This window comes from Gavia stellata, unplaced genomic scaffold (genome assembly GCF_030936135.1).
Source record: "Gavia stellata isolate bGavSte3 unplaced genomic scaffold, bGavSte3.hap2 HAP2_SCAFFOLD_52, whole genome shotgun sequence".
Lineage (NCBI taxonomy): Eukaryota > Metazoa > Chordata > Aves > Gaviiformes > Gaviidae > Gavia > Gavia stellata.
In genome coordinates, this window is record NW_026777025.1 from 215,974 (window position 1) to 237,592 (window position 21,619).

Below are 21,619 nucleotides of genomic sequence, written 5' to 3' on the forward strand. Positions count from 1 at the left end.
CCCAGTCTGTCCTGGGAGGGTACCAGGGGATCCAGTTTCGACTGGAACAAGGCCCAGTCTGTCCTGAGAGGGGGCCAGGGGATCCAGTTTGGACTGGGTCAGGGCCCAGTCTGCCCTGGGAGGGGGCCAGGGGCTCCAGTTTGGACTGGGACAGGGCCCAGTCTGTCCTGGGAGGGGGCCAGGGGATCCAGTTTGTACTGGGAATGATCGCACTCTGTCCTGGGAGGGGGCCAGGGGATCCAGTTTGGACTGGGAACGATCCCAGTCTGCCCTGGGAGGAGGCCACCGGATCCAGTTTGGAATGGGAATGATTGCAGTCTGTACTGGGAGTGGGCCAGAGGATCCTGCTTGGACTGGGAATGATTGCAGTCTGTTCTGGGAGGGGGCAAGGGGATGCAGTTTGGACTGGGACAGGGCCCAGTCTGTCCTGGGAGGGGACAAGGGGATGCAGTTCGGACTTGGAGTGATCCCAGTCTGTCCTGGCAGTGGGCCAGGGGATCCAGTTTGTACTGGGACAGGTCCCAGTCTGTCCTGGGAGGGGGTCAGGGAATCCAGTTCGGACTGGGAATGATCCCAGTCTGTACTGGGAGGGTGCCAGGGGATCCAGTTTGGACTGGAACAAGGCCCAGTCTGTCCTGGGAGGGGGCCAGTGGATCCAGTGTGGACTGGGAATGATCCCAGTCTGTCCTGGGAGGGGGCCAGGGGATCCAGTTTGGACTGGGACAGGGCCCAGTCTGTCCTGTGAGGGGGCCATGGAATCCAGTTCGCACTGGGGATGCTCCCAGTCTGTCCTGGGAGGGGGCCAGGGGATCCAATTTGGAATGTCAATGATCCCAGTCTGTCCTGGGAGGGTACCAGGGGATCCAGTTTGGACTGGAACAAGGCCCAGTCTGTCCTGGGAGTGGGCCAGGGAATCCAGTTTGGACTGGGACAGGGCCCAGTCTGCCCTGGGAGGGGGCCAGGGCATCCAGTTTGGACTGGGACAGGGACAAGTTTGTCCAGGGTGGGGGCAAAGGGATTCAGATTGGAATGGGAACGATTCCAGTCTGTCCTGGGAGGGGGGCAAGGGATCCAGTTTGGACTGGAACAGGGCCCAGTCTGTCCTGGGAGGGGGCCAGGGGATCCAGTTTGTACTGGGAATGATCCCAGTCTGTCCTGGGAGTGGGCCAGGGAATCCAGTTTGGACTGGGTCAGGGCCCAGTCTGTCCTGGGAGGGGGCCAGGGGATCCAGTTTCGACTGGGTCAGGGCCCAGTCTGCCCTGGGAGGTGGCCAGGGGATCCAGTTTGGAATGGGAATGATCCCAGTCTGTCCTGGGAGGGGGCCAGGGGATCCAGTTTGGACTGGGAACGATCCCAGTCTGCCCTGGGAGGAGGCCACCGGATCCAGTTTGGAATGGGAATGATTGCAGTCTGTACTGGGAGTGGGCCAGAGGATCCTGCTTGGACTGGGAATGATTGCAGTCTGTCCTGGGAGGGGGCAAGGGGATGCAGTTTGGACTGGGACAGGGCCCAGTCTGTCCTGGGAGGGGGCAAGGGGATGCAGTTTGGACTGGGAGAGGGCCCACTGTGTCCTGGGAGGGGGCCAGGGGATCCAGTTTGGACTGCGACAGGGCCCAGTCTGTCCTGGGAGGGGGCCAGGAGATCCAGTTTGTACTGGGAATGATCCCAGTCTGTCCTGGGAGGGGGGCCAGGGGATCCAGTTTGGACTGGGATTGATCCCAGTCTGTCCTGGGAGGGGGCCAGGGGATCCAGTTTGAACTGGGAATGATTGCAGTCTGTCCTGTGAGGGGGCCAGGGAATCCAGTTCGGACTGGGAATGATCTCACTCTGTCCTGGGAGCGGGCCGGGGGCTCCAGTTTGGACTCGTACAGGGCCCAGTCTGTCCTGGGAGGGGGCCAGGGAATCCAGTTTGGACTGGGAATGATCCCAGTCTGTCCTGGGAGGGGGCCAGGGGCTCCAGTTTGGACTGGGACTGGGCCCAGTCTGTCCTGGGAGGGGGCCAGGGAATCCAGTTTGCACTGGGAATGCTCCCAGTCTGTCCTGGGAGGGGGCCAGGGGATCCAACTTGGAATGTCAATGATCCCAGTCTGTACTGGTAGGGGGCCACTGTATCCAGTTCGGACTGGGAATGATCCCAGTCTGTCCTGGGAGGGGGCCAGGGAATCCAGTTTGGACTGGGAGAGGGCCCAGTCTGCCCTGGGAGGGGGCCAGGGCATCCAGTTTGGACTGGGACAGGGACAAGTTTGTCCAGGGTGGGGGCAAAGGGATTCAGATTGGAATGGGAACGATCACAGTCTGTCCTGGGAGGGGGGCAAGGAATCCAGTTTGGACTGGAACAGGGCCCAGTCTGCACTGGGAGGGGGCCAGGGAATCCAGTTTGGACTGGGACAGGGCCCAGTCTGTCCTGGGATGGGGCCAGGGGATCCAGTTTGTACTGGGAATGATCGCAGTCTGTCCTGGGAGGGGGCCAGGGAATCCAGTTTGGACTGGGTCAGGGCCCAGTCTGCCCTGGGAGGGGGCCAGGGAATCCAGTTTGGACTGGGACAGGGCCCAGTCTGTCCTGGGACGGGGCCAGGGGATCCAGTTTGTACTGGGAATGATCGCACTCTGTCCTGGGACGGGGCCAGGGAATCCAGTTTGGACTGGGTCAGGGCCCAGTCTGTACTGGGAAGGGGCCAGGTGATCCAGTTAGGACTGGGAATGATCCCAGTCTGCCCTGGGAGGGGGCCAGGGGATCCAGTTTGGACTGGGAATGATCCCAGTCTGCCCTAGGAGGAGGCCACCGGATCCAGTTTGGAATGGGAATGATTGCAGTCTGTACTGGGAGTGGGCCAGAGGATCCTGCTTGGACTGGGAATGATTGCAGTCTGTCCTGGGAGGGGGCAAGGGGATGCAGTTTGGACTGGGACAGGGCCCAGTCTGTCCTGGGAGGGGGCAAGGGGATTCAGTTTGGACTGGGACAGGGCCCAGTCTGTCCTGGGAGGGGGGCAGGGAATCCAGTTTGGACTGGGTCAGGGCCCAGTCTGTCCTGGGAGGGGGCCAGGAGATCCTGCTTGGACTGGGAATTATCCCATCTGTCCTGGGAGGGGGGCAGGGGACCCAGTTTGGACTGGGATTGATCCCAGTCTGTCCTGGGAGGGGGCCAGGGAATCCAGTTGGAACTGGGAATGATTGCAGTCTGTCCTGCGAGGGGGCCAGGGAATCCAGTTCGGACTGGGAATGATCTCACTCTGTCCTGGGAGCGGGCCGGGGGCTCCAGTTTGGACTGGGACAGGGCCCAGTCTGTCCTGGGAGCGGGCCAGGGAATCCAGTTTGGACAGGGAATGATCCCAGTCTATCCTGGGAGGGGGCCAGGGGCTCCAGTTTCGATTGGGACAGGGCCCAGTCTGACCTGGGAGGGGGCCACGGAATCCAGTTTGCACTGGGAATGATCGCAGTTTGTCCTGGGCGGGGGTCAGGGGATCCAATTTGGAATGTCAACGATCCCAGTCTGTACTGGGAGGAGGCCAGGGAATCCAGTTTGGAATGGGAATGATCCCAGTCTGTCCTGGGAGGGGGCCAGGGGCTCCAGTTGGAACTGGGAATGATCCCAGTCTGTCCTGGGAGGGGGCCAGGGGATCCAGCTTGGACTGGGAGGGGGCCCAGTCTGTCCTGGGAGGGGGCCAAGGAATCCAGTTCGGACTGGGAATGATCTCATTTTGTCCTGGGAAGGTGCCAGGGCATCCAGTCTGGACTGGCACAGGGACCAGTCTCTCCAGTGTGGGGGCCAAGGGATCCAGTTTGTACTGGGAATGATCCCAGTCTGTCCTGGGAGGGGGCCAAAGGATCCAGTTTGGACTGGGAATGATCCCAGTCTGTCCTGGGAGGGGGCCAGAGGATCCAGTTTGGACTGGGAATGATCCCAGTCTGTCCTGGGATGGGGCCAGGGGATCCAGTTTGTACTGGGAATGATCGCAGTCTGTCCTGGGACGGGGCCAGGGAATCCACTTTCGACTGGATCAGGGCCCAGTCTGTCCTGGGAGGGGCCAGGGGATCCAGTTGGAACTCGGAATGATTGCAGTCTGTCCTGGGAGGGGGCCAGGGGATCCAGTTTGGACTGGGAATGATCCGGGTCTGCCCTGGGACGCAGCCAGGGCATCCATTTTGGACTGGGACAGGGACCAGTCTGTCCTGTGAGGGGGCCAAGGGATCCAGTTTGGACTGGGAATGATCCCAGTCTGTCCTGAGAGGGGGCCAGGGGATCCAGTTTGGACTGGGACAGGGCTAAGTCTGTCCTGGAAGGGGGCCAGGGAATCCAGTTCGGACTGGGAATGATCTCATTCTGTCCTGGGAGGGGGCCAGCGCATCCAGTCTGGACTGGGACAGGGACCAGTCTTACAGGGTGGGGGCCAAGGGATCCAATTTGCACTGGGCATGGTCCAGTCTGTCCTGGGAGGGGGCCAAGGGATCCAGTTTGGACTGGGAATGGTCCCAGTCTGTCCTGGGAGCGGGCCAGGGGCTCCAGTTTGGACTGGGACAGGGCCCAGTCTGTCCTGGGAGGGGGCCAGGGAATCCAGTTTGGACTGGGAATGATCCCAGTCTGTCCTGGCAGGGGGCCAAGGGATCCAGTTTGACTGGGAATGATCCCAGTCTGTCCTGGGAGGGGGCCAGGGGATCCAGTTTGGACTGGGACAGGGCCCAGTCTGTCCTGGGAGGGGGCAAGGGGATGCAGTTTGGACTGGGACAGGGCCCGTTCTGTCCTGGGAGGGATCCTGGGCATCCAGTATGGACTGGGACAGTGCCCAGTCTGTCCTGGGAGGGGGCCAGGCGATCCAGTTGGAACTGGGAATGATTGCAGTCTGTACTGAGAGGGGGCCAGAGGATCCAGCTTGGACTGGGAATGATCCCAGTCTGTCCTGCGAGGGGGCCAGGGAATCCAGTTCGGACTGGGAATGATCTCACTCTGTCCTGGGAGCGGGCCGGGGGCTCCAGTTGTAAGACGGACAGGGCCCAGTCTGTCCTGGGAGTGGGCCAGGGAATCCAGTTTGGACTGGGAATGGTCCCAGTCTGCCCTGGGAGGGGGCCAGGGGCTCCAGTTTGGACTGGGACAGGGCCCAGTCTGTCCTGGGAGGGGGCCAGGGAATCCTGTTTGCACTGGTAATGATCCCAGTCTGTCCTGGGAGGGGGCCAGGGGATCCAGTTTGGACTGGGAACGATCCCAGTCTGCCCTAGGAGGAGGCCACCGGATCCAGTTTGGACTGGGAATGATTGCAGTCTGTCCTGGGAGGTGGCAAGGGGATGCAGTTTGGACTGGGACAGGGCCCAGTCTGTCCTGGGAGGGGGCAAGGGGATTCAGTTTGGACTGGGACAGGGCCCAGTGTGTCCTGGGAGGGGGGCAGGGAATCCAGTTTGGACTGGGTCAGGGCCCAGTCTGTCCTGGGAGGGGGCCAGGAGATCCTGCTTGGACTGGGAATGATCCCGTCTGTCCTGGGAGGGGGGCAGGGGACCCAGTTTGGACTGGGACAGTGCCCAGTCTGTCCTGGGAGTGGGCCAGAGGATCCAGTTGGAACTGGGAATGATTGCAGTCTGTCCTGTGAGGGGCCAGGGAATCCAGTTCGGACTGGGAATGATCTCACTCTGTCCTGGGAGCGGGCTGGGGGCTCCAGTTTGGACTGGTACAGGGCCCAGTCTGTCCTGGGAGCGGGCCAGGGAATCCAGTTTGGACAGGGAATGATCCCAGTCTGTCCTGGGAGGGGGCCAGGGGCTCCAGTTTCGATTGGGACAGGGCCCAGTCTGACCTGGGAGGGGGCCACAGAATCCAGTTTGCACTGGGAATGATCGCAGTTTGTCCTGGGAGGGGGTCAGGGGATCCAATTTGGAATGTCAACGATCCCAGTCTGTACTGGGAGGAGGCCAGGGAATCCACTTTGGAATGGGAATGATCCCAGTCTGTCCTGGGAGGGGGCCAGAGGATCCAGTTTGGACTGGGACAGGGCCCAGTCTGTCCTGGGAGGGGGCCAGGGGCTCCAGTTGGAACTGGGAATGATTGCAGTCTGTCCTGTGAGGGGGCCAGGGGATCCAACTTGGACTGGGAATGATCCCAGTCTGTCCTGGGAGGGGGCCAGGGGATCCAGCTTGGACTGGGAGGGGGCCCAGTCTGTCCTGGGAGGGGGCCAAGGAATCCAGTTCGGACTGGGAATGATCTCATTTTGTCCTGGGAGGGTGCCAGGGGCTCCAGTTTGGACTGGGACAGGGCCCAGTCTGTCCTGGGAAAGGTCCAGGACATCCAGTTTGAACTGGGAATGATCCCAGTCTGTCCTGGGAGGGGCCAGGGGCTCCAATTTCGCCTGGGAATGATCCCAGTCTGTCCTGGGAGGGGGCCAGGGAATCCAGTTTGCACCGGGAATGATCCCAGTCTGTCCTGGGAGGGGGCCAGGGGAACCAATTTGGAATGTCAATGATCCCAGTCTGTACTGGGAGGGGGCCAGTTTATCCAGTTCGGACTGGGAATGATCCCAGTCTGTCCTGGGAGGGTGCCAGGGGCTCCATTTTGGACTGGGACAGGGCCCAGTCTGTCCTGTGAGGGGTCAGGGGATCCAGTTTTCACTGGGAATGATCGCAGTCTGTTCTGGGAGTGGGCCAGGGGATCCAATTTTGAATGTCAATGATCCCAGTCTGTACTGGGAGGGGGCCAAGGGATCCAGTTTGGACTGGGAATGATCTCAGTCTGTCCTGGGAGGGGGCCAGGGTATCCAGTTCAGACTGGAACAGGGCCCAGTCTGTACTGGGAAGGGGCCAGGGGATCCAGTTTGGACTGGGACAGGGACCAGTCTGTCCTGGGAGGGGGCCAGGGAATCCAGTTTGGACTGGGACAGGGCCCAGTCTGACCTGGGAGGGGGCCAAGGGATCCAGTTTGGACTGGGAATGATCCCAGTCTGTCCTGGGAGGGGGCCAGGGGATCCAGTTGGAACTGGGAATGATTGCAGTCTGTCCTGTGAGGGGGCCAGGGGATCCAGTTTGGACTGGGACAGGGCCCAGTCTGTCCTGGGAGGGGGCAAGGGGATGCAGATTGGACTGGGAGAGGGCCCAGTGTGTCCTGGGAGGGGGGCAGGGAATCCAGTTTGGACTGGGTCAGGGCCCAGTCTGTCCTGGGAGGGGGCCAGGGGATCCAGTTTGGACTGGGACAGGGCCCAGTCTGTCCTGGGAGGGGGCCAGGAGATCCTGCTTGGACTGGGACAGGGACCCAGTCTGTCCTGGGAGGGGGCCAGGGGCTCTAGTTGGAACTGGGAATGATCCCAGTCTGTACTGGGAGGGGGCCAGGCGATGCAGTTTGGACTGGTTATGATCCCAGTCTGTACTGGGAGGGTGCTAGGGGCTCCAGTTTGGACTGGGACAGGGCCCAGTCTGTCCTGGGAGGGGGCCAGGGGATCCAGTTTGGACTGGGAATGATCCCAGTCTGTCCTGGGAGGGGGCCAGGGGATCCAGTTTGGACTGGGACAGGGCCCAGTCTGTCCTGGGAGGGGGCCAGGGTATGCAGTTCAGACTGGAACAGGGCCCAGTCTGTACTGGGAAGGGGCCAGGGGATCCAGTTTGGACTGGGACAGGGCCCAGTCTGTCCTGGGAGGGGGCCAGGGAATCCAGTTTGGACTGGGACAGGGCCCAGTCTGACCTGGGAGGGGGCCAAGGGATCCAGTTTGGACTGGGAATGATCCCAGTCTGTCCTGGGAGGGGGCCAGGGGATCCAGTTGGAACTGGGAATGATTGCAGTCTGTCCTGGGAGGGGGCCAGGGGATCCAGTTTGGACTGGGACAGGGCCCAGTCTGTCCTGGGAGCGGGCCAGGGAATCCAGTTCGGACTGGGAATCATCCCAGTCTGTCCTGTGAGGGGGCCAGGGGATGCAGTTTGGATTGGGACAGGGCCCAGTCTGTCCTGGGAGGGAGCCAGGGAATCCAGTTTGGACTGGGAATGGTCCCAGTCTGTCCTGGGAGGGGGCAAGGGGATGCAGTTTGGACTGGGACAGGGACCCAGTCTATCCTGGGAGGGGGCCAGGGGCTCTAGTTGGAACTGGGAATGATCCCAGTCTGTACTGGGAGGGGGCCAGGCGATGCAGTTTGGACTGGTTATGATCCCAGTCTGTACTGGGAGGGTGCTAGGGGCTCCAGTTTCGACTGGAACAGGGCCCAGTCTGTCCTGGGAGGGGGCCAGGGGATCCAGTTTGGACTGGGAATGATCCCAGTCTGTCCTTGGAGGGGGCCAGGGCATCCAGTTTGGACTGGGACAGGGCCCAGTCTTTCCTGGCAGGTGACACGCGGAAACAGACTTCACAACTCACACAGTTATAAAGCAGGCATGTTTTTATGATGTATTTGGGGGTTTTGTTTTGTCTTTTGCATGTTTTCATTTATTAGGAACCTGAAAAGGACCTTTATTTCTGGCAGCGATGACTTTAAACCTGAAGTTCACAGCTTGGCATAAAGCTCATCATGGATAAAACACTAATACCTACTTTTCTGAAATTCTTTCAAAATCTAGTGTCAGAATTTTGCATTCATTCAGTTACAGTGTGATAAGGGTTTTCGAGTCCCTCGTAGGAGAGAAGTTGCTATTCCAGGCTACAGTTGGGGAAAGGGTTAAAAATGGGCCCAGCTGCAGGGGGTAAAAGAGGTTCCTTCGCATGAACTGGAGAGGGTAGAACAAGGACCTGATCTTCAGGGGATACTGCAGTGAGCAAACTTAGCAAAATTGCTAGGTTGGAGTCCTGGAAGTTGGCCAGTGCAGAGCAGGGCTACTGTTTACCTGCCATGATGAGAAAGGGAATATTACATGGATGTTTCCCCAGTGTGGGGACAATGTGACCAGATAGGAATCCCCTTTGGTGAAAGGGCTTGTCAACACAATTTCCATCACATTTTTAAGCTGTGACCTAATTTGTAGAGGTGAAACTAACTTTTTAAAGCTGGGTTCCTCAGGAAGCAGATTTCAGGGGGGGTTGTTGTTCATGTCCGCCTGTGTATATAGAGAAGCCACACAGGTTTTTCATAGAGTCAGGCTGCTACGAAGTTATTGCCCACTGGAGAAATGGTACTGTAGAGCCCTTATATATATGTTTCAGCTTAGATATGTTTCAGCTATGAGGAGAGCTACCGTCATGAAATGCATCTTTTAGAAAACTTGTTTCATTAACATGGGTGCCATTGGAACTAGCCGCTCATACCAGAGAGCCTCTTTGGAACTCACCGGCAGCGAATAAGCTAGGTGAACCTCCAAAATGTAGCTGCTTGGTTTTGTTTGGGTTTTTTTTGTTGTTGTTGTTGTTTGTTTCTTGGCTCGGTAACAGTCCTAGAACTTTATGAACATACAGAAGAGCATGCCATCATCTATGTGGCAGCAATGAGAAATAGTTTCACATGGGATGTTGACCATACACCTCTGTCACATCCTACCTTTTCTGTTTGCAGCAGCTGAAAGCACACTGCATGGTTTTTGTGCGTCTTAACTGCACGTTGTATAGAGTGAAGTTGAGGGGAATACTCAAATTTTGTGCTAGCTGATCTGAGGGAGGCAGTTTGATGACGGGCACTTGTGAGGCAGTAATATTTTCATTTGGTGTGGCTGCTCTTTTAAGCTACACAGCCTCACACAACACAGATGCTGAACAGCGCAGCAGGGGAAGAAGGTGCTGCCACTAGCTTGTTACTGCTGTTTTCCCAGAGATTATCACATTTACGTCTTTGGTAACAGAAACGACTGTGTGAGAGATTAGTAATCTGCTCCAGGCAGAGTCACTCTGCTAGTTTATCCACTCTTCAGTTTAAAGGTAGGAGCTAAGTGATCTAACTTTGCTTCCTGGTCTGCTTTAGACACTTGAGCAGTGTGTTCAGAGTTGTAGGCACAGTACACGTTCAGCTAATGGGCAAAGGTGAGCACCTAAGGATGCTTCTGTTTCCAGCTGGGACAGCTGTATCTAGAAGACCTGTAGCCCGCCTTCCAAAGGTCCATTTTACGGTGCCCTGCATTGCAGCAACAGTTTCTCTAATGAAATGCTACAGTGGCTTTGCTGCGGCAGCAACTCTACGACAAAGTGGATTGTGTCATTCCCGGCTGTTCTGGAAGCAGTTGATTCGCAATTATGATAGTTGATGTGATAGATTGATTAGTAATAAAATATTGTCTGAAAGGTAAGCCTTCCTTTTTTCTGAAGTATGAAAAATTAACTCATTTTCTCCAGTTAAATCTTGCAAGATATTTAATCTGTTCTCTGAAGTGTCACTCATATTTTATTTAAAATTATAAGAAAGTAAGATGGCACTTTGTTGCATTGTTATTGTTTAGCTTCTGAAAACCTAAAGAGCCTATTCAAAGGATCTTGCGCTATTCTAAACTTGTAGTTCCCATTTTTTTCTTCAGCAACTCTTGCATTTTGTCACTGTGATAACCAAGAACTTCAATGTATTTCACTTGGTAAAACTATATGCTGTTCTTAGTCAGTGCATTTACCAACATCGGGAAGATTACGACAAAACCGAATTAGTGAAGGTAAATTTTTTTGTCTTATAGCACTTTCTACCACTGTTATGCATGTGTGTGTTATGCATATGTATGCGTGCACGCTGGACATCATGCTTATTTAGCATTACTCTTTACTGCTTAGTCGCCTGTGTCACAAGACTTTTTCATTTCAGTCTGGAAGACATTTATCCATATTGCAAAACCATTGTTGTATTTGGCATAATTGTTGGCAGTTTCAGCAGGAAAAGGCTTCAACTTGAAGACAATGGGTCCATCCACACAGCTCTCTCAAAGCAGTAAACTTCAGTCTGCAAACAGTCCTTCTCCAGAACCTTTTTAGGTGTGGGGGGCTATGAAAGGAGGGTGCTTTTCACAGTCTGTTGCTTCCTCTTTCTCCCCTTACAGGCAGTCAGACATGGTAATACTTGGTATAGTAGTCATTCTATTCTTGAAAAGAAATTAAGTATGAAATATAACAAGACGTTGAGGTTTTTCTGTAGTCTCACCAGAATCCCTTTTTAACTAGCATGGCTCGAGCATCTCGAGTCTTATGAGGAGCAGCTGAGAGAGCTGGGGTTTTTTAGCCTGGAGGAGGCTCAGGGGAGACCTTATTGCTCTCTACAACCTCTTTTCAGGTAGTTGCAGGGAGGTGGGTGCTGGTCTCTTCTCCCAAGTGACAAGTGACAGGACAAGAGGAAATGACCTCGAGTTGCACCAGGGGAGGTTTAGATTGGATATTAGGAAAAACTTCTTCACTGAAAAGGTTGTCAGACACTGGAACAGGCTGCCCAGGGAGGTGGCTGAGGCACCATCCCTGCAAGTATTTAAAGGACATGTGGACAAGGCGCTTAGGGACATGGTTTAGTGGTGGACTTAGCAGTGTTAGGTCAACGGTTGGACTTGATGGTCTTAAAGGTCTTTTCCAACCTAAACGATTCTATGATCTTTAATTTCACATAGGGGAGATTTCTGCCTATGACAGTTTCATGCTAATGAGTGAGATTCTGTGATCTCTTCCTGTAAGAGAAGATTTCTGAGTTGTCAGAACTCAGCAGAAATCTTCCAGAAGCACCTGTGGTCCCAGTCAGGCATTCCCAGTATTGAGTCAATTTAGATAGGTTGGATATTCAGTCTTCAGATTCAATATCCTTGAATCCATTTGTCTTTGAGACGCTTGTGCCTGAGAATAGATAAAATTTTTTATGCCTCTCAGTCTGCCTTAAAAAAGGGGAAGCCTCTTCTTTTCAGCCCTGGTCATCTCGATCTCTTCTTCCAGGTCTGATGAAGAGTTAGAACAGATGCTCTGTTCCCATTGTGCAACAGTGAGGATTATTTGGCTTCAGGGAGGCCATTCCTGAAAAATGCGCCCTTCTCTCATCTAGGATAACGATGTGTTTTAGCATGAGAAGGGATTTATTTGTTATCTCAGGGCTTGTGAGCTTTTGTGACTTAACTTTTAATGCTTAAATTAAAAGGGACTTGATTTCTTTGTTTTCTACTTCTACCTTTAGCTTTAACAAAAAAAAAAATCTCCTATTCTGAGTGACTGTGTAGGTCAGTCAGGAGCAAGCTCTACTGTATGAAGAGAGAGACTTCGACAAGTCATTATTCAGAGTGCAGAAAACAACATTTCCAGCTTTTAGTTGTGGCTTTTCAGGAACTGTCTCCTCTTTCTAATTGTTGAAACCACTGTTGATACAGATCCATAGTCTCTTGATACAGAGCCATACAGTCTCGCTAGCCTACTCTCTGTTTTGGATGCATAAGGATGCGTTTGAAGCTAGTGGGTATAGAAAGACGTTGTGGTGGTGGTAGCACATGTATTTGCTAAATATTACTGACAATTGTATGTATGTACAGATTCTTCATTCTTTTTATGAAGAAATAAACAGGGCTCTTAAACTTATATTTATGCTGACTGCTAGTTTGTCTTTTTTTCTTATTAGGAAATGAAGAAAGAAATTACAGCCTTCAGTTATGCTCAGTGATACTTGATTTCAGCGTACTCGACTTCTACTCTCATGTTTTCTTTTCATTGCATGCTGTTACCTGTGCATAATTCAATAGAGATTACTTCTACTTATATATTTATACATACATGAAACAAATATACCTTAAAATTTAAGAAAGCTGAAATAATGTCCTTCAACTCATTTTATTTCATATTTGTCTCCTATATACATATTTTTATGTGACATACTGCTGTGATTGCCTTTGGAATGCTGCAGATACGAACATCTCCCAGATAATTTCAGTACCTCTCTTTAAAAGGAAACAATTGAAAACTTGATACACTTTTACCATCGTTTTCCAGCTTGTGGGAATACATTTTTCTGAAGTAGCTTGTGGTGCTGTATAGTCAATTGCATATTACATAAAGGTTTTAAACCAAATCTCATTTTGGTATATGAAAAGTAAATCCTTTAGAAACCTCTTAATGCAGTTCAGAGGTAATTTTTTTTAATTACCTGATGGCACCTCAAGTGGCTTTCATAGAATTAACAACCTAAAGAAAGTATGTGGGAGAAACGCTCTTTCCACAAACATAAGAACTTTTGCTATGGCATATGTTTGCCTGTCAAAAAAACCTAACTTGAAACAAAGCAAGATGTACTACTGTAACTTTCTAAGGTAAAGTTGAGTCTTGCTTCTAATAATGACAATCTTCTTGATACCAGAGAATTGCATTTTAATATAAATTGTTAGTTACAGGTCAGGTGGCTTGTAGTTGAATTAAACTGTAAATAGTGTTCTAGTTACCTGGGGAGAATTACATCTGTTTATTACATAAAAGTGAATATATTGTTAGTGATAAGTATGTTTAAGTAAAAGCAAAGCAGTACCCCATTTTGAAGATGTATGCCTCTTCAAACCAGCAGAGAAAATGTCTCTGTTAATTTGACAGCTATTTTTTAAAAAATTGAGGATAGGCAAAGTGTAAGTTTATGAGAATAAAAGTTTGTATCAGGTGTGATAAAGTATGTGGCATGATACATTGCTGTTATGTCACCTCACACACACAACGTCTGGTGACACTGAATGCCTAACTGTGCAATCCCTCCGTGCTTAGTTTCTTACGCATGTTTTAGTTTCCTTTGTTTGGTTCTTTCTAGTGTGTTTGTGCCAACATCTGTGTACTATGCAGAATTTTTTCTTTTATCTGTATTGTTTGGATGGGTGTTAATAAAAAATGAATCACCTTTTTGGGGGGTTTTGTCTGCTCTATTTTAAGCACAGAATAATTTTGATCATTAACAATCTTACACTTGAAAAACAGCATGAGCCTTAAGACTTTAAAATAAGAACTGTACATGAGCTAGGTGTAGCTAGCTACACCCCACTCTAGGTGTATTGGTTATGTGGCCAAGGCAAGCACAGGAGGATGAAAAATTATATTGAAAATTTACATTTTAATGTAATGTATTACATTGGAAAGGTAATAAAGGAATTAACGTAATTTTCCTCAACTTGATCTCCACCTTGACTGCTGACAGCCATTTTCGATGGGACTGTGGGGGTGGTTTGCTGACCACGTTCCCCAAGATGACTGTTTGAAAAACTGAACAGGAGTGACTGTGGAAATGAGGAACCAGAAACATTCCTGCGATCAAATCTTTTGCTTTTCAAAGCTTTGACCAAACTCTTTCCTGGCAGTAGTCTCGACAGGATACTGTACCTATACAGTTTTTTAAAAAAATTGTAGCTCTGTGTATCTTGAGCTTCCATGACCAACTGTTAACGGTTCCCACAAGGCACACCTTTATTTTTCTTCCTCAGGGAAACAGTCGTATTCTAGTGTCTGAACCAAAACGGCAAGCAGCGATCAAAGAAATAGTATGTAGAAACGCAACGTTTTTGACAAGTAGGCAGCGGGAGTCAAAACTAAATATTGCCTCAATAGCTAGGTTATGTACTAAAGGAAAAGGTCCCCGTTCTCCAAGTTCTGTAACTAAACAAAAAAAAAAGGGGGGGGGGTGGTGTGGTGTGGGGTTTTTCCCTCAGAGCCGTCACTTTGTGCTCACTCGCCCCTGGTTTGGGGCTCTGGACCCTGTGGCCATGTCCTCCCTCAGCGACAGCTCAGGGCGCCTGAGAGAAACTCGGGGCTGGCGTCGGAGAAAAACCCTTCACGGGGCTAGAGACGACGCTGTCTTTTAAAAACCATCTGGGTGCGTGGCGGGACGGTCTAGCACGGAGACGAAGTTTGGCGGCGAAGGAGCGGGCTGTGAGGGCGTCCCTGCCACCCGAGAACTCCCAACCTGCGCAACCGCTGCACGCCGGCACCTCGCCTGGCCGAAGGACGAGGAGACGCCGGCGGCCACCGGCCTGCGGTGCCAAGGATTTCTGTTTATCGGGAATACAGTATCAGTGAAGTGTCCTGTGCCTGGAATACAGTCTCTCTCTGCAATGACAGAGGCAGACCCATTACCATTTTTTCACTGAGAAATGCTTGACTTTTACTTTCTTTCTGGCAAAAGCCAGTGCTCCATAAAAATTAGAAATTCAGGCACACAGAAAAGCACTAGAGAAAAAGGCAGGGTAAAAACAGGAAAAAAAATAGAGTCACGTTGCCATTACAGCACTGCAGGGTAAAACTCCAAAGTAATTTAGGTTAGGAAACACATCCTGCATTGCAAACATTAGGACAGAAGTCTTCTTTTCCACATGTGACTCTGGGTCCACATTGCTTGAAGTACAGCTTTTTAACTTACGCTGCTCCTTAGTGGAACAATACTCATACAATAAAAGAAAGTCAATGACTGTTTTTCAATTAGGTACCATTTGGAAAAACAAACTTCAGAATCAAAAGAACAGCAGCTGCAGACAAACATGAGTTTGGCTACTATAACTAGAGGGGCAGCACGATTATGCAAGAAACACTGTGTGCTGATTTTAGAGAGATGCAACAGAAACAGCAGAATGGAATTAAAGAAGGCTAAAACCTAATAAATAGTGTAATCCTCCTCAGGAAGAAAAAGGAGCTAAAGGACCTGTTTGACCTTTCACTTACCATTTGAATCTCCATCTTCAGAACTTTCTGCTATTTGGCAATCTGGCATTTCACTGTCCCCTCTTAGGTCTGAATGTTCAGAAAGCATGACAATCTTCTTTTCAGAAGCAGATTTAGCCACAAGGAGAACCCTCTCTCTTTCATTTTCTGACCCAGATTTATTTTCATTCCCATTTTTCTGTCGTTCTTGAAGTACGCTTCCATTTTCTTCCATAGAAGAATCCTGTGTGGACTCAACTTCCGTGCAATCCATGTTAGAAACATGTTCTTCTGGAGACTCTTCCGCACTCTCTACTTCATTTTGGTTTTCTGGAACTTTATTCTCTTTATTGAACTAAAATTTCCTCCTCTTTGCTGCGATACTTGAAGACGCTTTGTTCTTTCTGCGTTTCCTTTTTGACATCTCTACAAAGAGATATCAGAAAAAGTAAGCCAAAACATTACCAGAACAGTTCTTCCTTCAAAATCCAGCATCCTCATTGTCGTGGTTTAAGCCCAGCTGGCAACTAAGCACCACACAGCCGCTCACTCACTCCCCCCAGGTGCGGTGGGGGAGAGAACCAGAAGAGTAAAAGTGAGAAAACTCGTGGGCTGAGATAAAAACAGTTTAATAGGTAGAGCAAAAGAACACTGCGCGGAGAAGCAAGCGAAAGAAGGAATTAATTCACCACTTCCCGTCGGCAGGCAGGTGTTCAGCTATCTGCAGGGAAGCAGGGCTCTATCACGCGTAGCGGTTGCTTGGGAAGACAAACGCCATTACTCCGAATGTCCCCACCTTCCTTCTTCCTCCCCCGGCTTTATATACTGAGCATGATGTCATATGGTATGGAATATCCCTTTGGTCAGTTGGGGTCAGCTGTCCCGGCTGTGTCCCCTCCCAACTTCCCGTGCACCCCCAGCCCACTCGCTGGTGGGGTGGGGTGAGGAGCAGAAAAGGCCTTGGTGCTGTGTGAGCCCTGCTCAGCAGTAACTAAAACATCCCTGCTTTATCAACATTGTTTCCAGCCCAAATCCAAAACACAGCCCCATACAATCCAAAACACAGCCCCATACTAGCTGCTATGAAGAAAGTTAACCCCATCCCAGCCAAAACCAGCACACTCATCTTACTTGACTTACAAGGAAAATTATCAAAGGAGCTCAGATAACATTGTCTGTCTCCCTACATATGTCTAGAGAAAGAGTTGCAAGTTAATGAGGTCAATTTGCTATTAAATTTTAAAAAGCCAGCTACAGAATTTCACTCACAAAACCATCAGCTTCAAGATTTTATGAGCAGAAAATTCTTACTTTAGATAGGAAGTATTACCAGAAAGCAAGGTTATTAGGTGAAGTTGCTTACTGTCTTACTACGTGAACTAATATAGATGAACAGAAAAGCATTTGGAGACGAGCCCTTCTTCAAATCGGTTATAAAGCTGTAAACTTCAGAAGCTAAACACATGTTGGGCAGAGTTAAAGAGACAATTTTAAGGGAATATTTGCTGGAGAAAAATTTGCCTGTGAAGACTTACACCTCACACGCTTTCTGTTAACCTTGTTTAAAACAAACTTAGCATTTTTGCCTTCCAGAAAAACCCACCGTTCTTTGTATCGACGGAGTACTGCACAAAGCGCATGGGTGAAGTCAATGGCAAAATTCCTAGTCCTGTTATGGAGACCAGGAAAGTTCACACCATGTCATGCGTTTTAGCCGAGAGACCCAAGTCCCTTTGTTCTTTCATGTCCTTTTCACAGGAAAAGTGGGGAAATAATTGTCTTTCCTTTACATATCTATTATTATTGCTCCCCTATTTTTCTGCCCTTTCCCCCTTCAGTTGGAAATCACACTAAGAGGTGGCATAGATTTTAGCATTTGAGGGCAGGGAAGGGAAAAATACTGTTTCTCATAACTAAAAGCTAGTTGAGTATTCAGAAACTGCCATGTACAACATTTTTGACTTCAAGAGAGAGCAATTTAGGAGCCGTTAAATGTCAGTTGGGTCATCAAGTCCAGTGTCTTACAGTGTAAACCATCCACTGTACTTGAACTTCATAACTATATCGAATGAATGACCTCTGGATTTATCTCACGTTTTGAAGCAAATTAAAAACACTGAACACCTCTGGCATGAAGAACCAGGCATCACCGAAACCTGTTATGTCACAAAACCAGAGAAGGTATCAGTGACTTTAGCACCTTCTCCAAGAAAGTCTGAATAAAATGCAACTTGCCTTCAGAGCACGGTGCACTGGAATCTACAGGCGCTGCTGGCATCTTCATCTTTTCGTTACACTTTGGGTCTGTTTTCTCACAGCCAGGAACATAGTTCTGCTTTGGCATTACACGGTAGTAAGGCGGAGCATACTTCGAAGAGCTACAACCTTGCAACAAAGAACAGATAGCAAAGAATTGTGTCTTGCATTGTTGGTTACAAATACCGAGACAAGTCTTAAAATCATTAGCTTCAAAAACCATACCTCTTTTCTTGCGAGGTTCTTGAAGTTCTTCACAGCATTGTTCAAAATCTTCATCCATTTCCTCTCTCACGATGGCATATGCAGTATCTCTCAAAGCACAAGCTCTGTGCCTAATGAGACGATCTGAAATTTTACAGTCAGAACTGAGTCTTTTCTACCAGCCGATGAAATCCTTTATTTTGATTACTTATCGAAAGATTTTGCGCTTTTCATAGATAGGTTCTGAAGGGTTATCTCAGTGAATATTTTCAGCATAACAACATAAAAGTTAATCATTAAAGCAAAAGCACTAGTTACTGATCAACACTTCTATCACAATTTCTTGTCCAAGTAGTTTAATGCTCCAACATTTACAACCTGGCAAGAAATGCTCTCTGTGGATGTTTAAAATGATCTAATCCCAAGTCTACTGTCCACAGACGACGTTTATCAATTTATACATTTTTAATTTTTCCAAATTAGGGATCAAAACACATTCTTACCTCCAGGGTCTTTATCTGGGTTGTACTGTAAAGCATTGCTGCAGATTAGATCGATGTCTTTTAGAAAATCTCCTGCAGTTAGGTACTGGTGCAAGTCAATCTTCGAGAGAACTGCCGAAAGGTCCATGGGCTGTTTAATGACTGCGTCATAATCAGGTACCTACAAATGAAATATGCGTGTTCAGAGATTTAACATGGTATCTACCAACATTAATTATTTTAATAACGTAAAATAAAGGACTTCTTCAAAACCCCAAATATTTATGACACATCCAAAGATATGGAAATTAACCAGTTAGTTGCTTGAAAATAGAAGGGCTATTTCAACTGGCTTTGAAGAGACAGACCAGAAGAGGGAAAAACAAGAAGCAGGGAGGTCAGAAGCACGTGTGGGGCAGAGAAGGGAGCAGACACCCAGAGTGGGATTCATTTCACTTCACTTCAGAAAATCACAGCAAAGAAAGCTTTCTCAGTAGAGTCACCCGAGATTCTCTTTGTTGTTGGCGGGAAGAAAAAGGTGCAGGAATGCACCTTTGAAGTATCTGTCCTAGGCATCTACTTTTGCATGAGATAACTGGACCGAGGGGTGCCAATTTCTTTACTCAGACCATAAAAGGAGCCTAATGACTAGTAGAGATGAGGACATCTAGGTTTAGGTTATTTACATCTCAGAAACTAGAAGTAAAGGGAAAGACAAGTCAGTGGATGTTTAGGGGAACAGGACTTTGCTGAAATGCAAAGCTCTATTAAAACGACAGCTGACTTCCAAGTATATGCCCCTGGCTTAGACTTATTCAATACATTACATGAGAAAAAAAAAAGACAGAAGTGTATGGGAGGAAGAAGAAACCACACAGCCCTTATGGTTGATCTTATACGGAGGAGCCCCAGACGAAACAGAGAATAGAATCTTGGAATTTATTTTAAAAACTGCTGTTCTTACTCCTGTTCTCACAGAAACTACTGAAAGTCAATTAAAGAGCTTTAGGCTTTATTAAAACAGTCCTATAGATACTGTTTATAATTATAAAGAAAGAGATCTCTCTGCTTTTCAGTGCTGTAACATGCCTACATGTCAAAGCCTTTTCATGAGTGAACTGTGTTGGCAGTCGGTCTAACTGGCAGTTGGTCTAACTGGCAGTCGGTCTAGATGATCGTTATAGGTCCCTTCCAACTGAAATACTCTAAAGTTCTGAAGGCATTGCAGAAGGAACCCGGGGCTTTCAGTGAAACTCAAATAACAGACACTTGAGGGCCTCAAGGAGTCAGCAAAAGTAAAAGCAAACTTTCTGCTTCTTGAAAAATCAGAATAGTACGGTCCTAAAAACAAAGACAAACCTTCCTATAAAGAGCACACAAACTCTGAGAAATATAAACACGCAGAAATTATGAATACACGCAGATAAAATGGTATTACAGATCAACACTAATTTACCTCCTCTGGGTCGACAGGCTTTGTAAATGCTCTGAAACGTCTGTCACCGGCAAGTCTACGAGTCACATCGCTTAAGAAAATCCTAAGTTCTCGCAATATATCCTCCTCCTGCTCCTCCAGCTGTCTTATTTCTTCCTCTGTCAGCTGTGGAGGCTTAGGCGGTGGTGCTACAGGCAGTACTTCCAATGTCTGCCAAGCTTAAAAGAATCAGAAACTTTTAGTCAATTTACGGTACTCAAATACAAGCCTATGAAAAATTATTGATAGAAAATTACCACCAAAGCAAATGCTGTAGAGCTGTTAACTTACAGTTAGCAAAGTTTTCTATGTAGAATATCCTCACCTGTCTTAGTTTTTGATGCAGGAGGTTTAGCAGTTTGATTTACAATTAAGTCCTCAAAAAATGTTCTTCTTTCTTCCTCATTAGGCAACTGGATTTTGAACACTTCATCATCATTAATAAACAATTCTTTTATCTAAAGCACGAGGAGAAAAGATATTTCAGATGTAAGGTCACACAAATTCATGTTCTGTTCCAAAAAGATGAGTGCCTTTCCAAATTAAACTGAATAATCACCTTGATAAGACAAACTGTGAAAAGGTATCTTCTTGGCCTTAAAAGGCTGGATTTTCATAGGTTAGCATGGCAAATTAAAGTATCTTCTCTAAGGAACACCTCTAGAGTTAAAGCTCAATGAAGGGACCCTATGATACACTGATAAAGTGCTGACATTCAGCACCTCCTAGACTGCTTATTTTGTATTTACCTGCCTTGCTGTCCTTTAGTTTGAATCTTTATGGCAGCTATAGAAGGAACAGGCAGGATTCAGGAGACAAGTGTGGGCTTTTTTGGTAAGGTGCTGTGGGTTTTTTTAAAATTAATTTAAATGAGGTGTCTAAAGCTGCACACTTCCAAGTTTTACTCCATTTTTCAATCTCTACTACCAGAAAGTATGGAAGGAATTTCAATACTTATTTTAGAAAGAATTTATTAACCGTAGAAGAATTTCTGTAGAAAGTTAAGCCCTTTCAAAGCATTTGATGATAAACACATCTAGGCAACCCCCTCTCTCCCCCCCAGTAAATGAGACAAAATAATCAGAGCAGCATATTCACATTTTGAACACCTTCCTTTAATGCACACTCTCAGATACCTAGAAAGCTAAGCACATACTCTTACTGAATTTTGTTAAGAAATACAACTAAAAATAGATTTCCAAGTTACTTAAACAGAAGTTGGAACTTAGCTTTCTGATTTGTAAAGCTTTCACCGATATGAAGAAAGAAATTGAAATTTTTAATAAAGAATTTAAATTTGAAATTACATTCTATCATTAAGAGTGTGACCATCGTACTTTCTCTGTAAAACTATCTTTCACTTTTCAGTAAAAGTATCTTTTTCCCATGTACATTTCAAGCACCGTATATTCTTGCCTAAGTACATACCTAACAATCTTGAAGTCACTGGAATTATTGTCTGAAGTAAATGTTTATGTCTGTCTAATGAGCATGAGTGTGTGAGAAGGGGGAAAAAGTTGGGTCAAAGTCAAGCTCTTTACTCAGAAAACACTTTAGGCAAATGCTTTCAAGCATTGTTTTGTCTAAGCAAATTTTAAGAGACCTGGTTAGGGTGCCTGAGTAATAACAGTATGAATTTGCTTAAGAGTGCACAGTACTCCAACGTTTAAAGGATTTATAAATTAACAAAAAACTGACTAAAAAAAGTAAGAAAAGTATCAACAGAAG

The 21,619-nt window shown here is 48.3% G+C and overlaps 1 pseudogene; it reads right to left on the reverse strand.

Moving 5' to 3' along the window:
- The window catches only part of LOC132321601 (ATPase family AAA domain-containing protein 2-like), a 240,395-nt pseudogene that overhangs the window by 198,156 nt on the left and 20,620 nt on the right, over nucleotides 1-21,619 (reverse strand).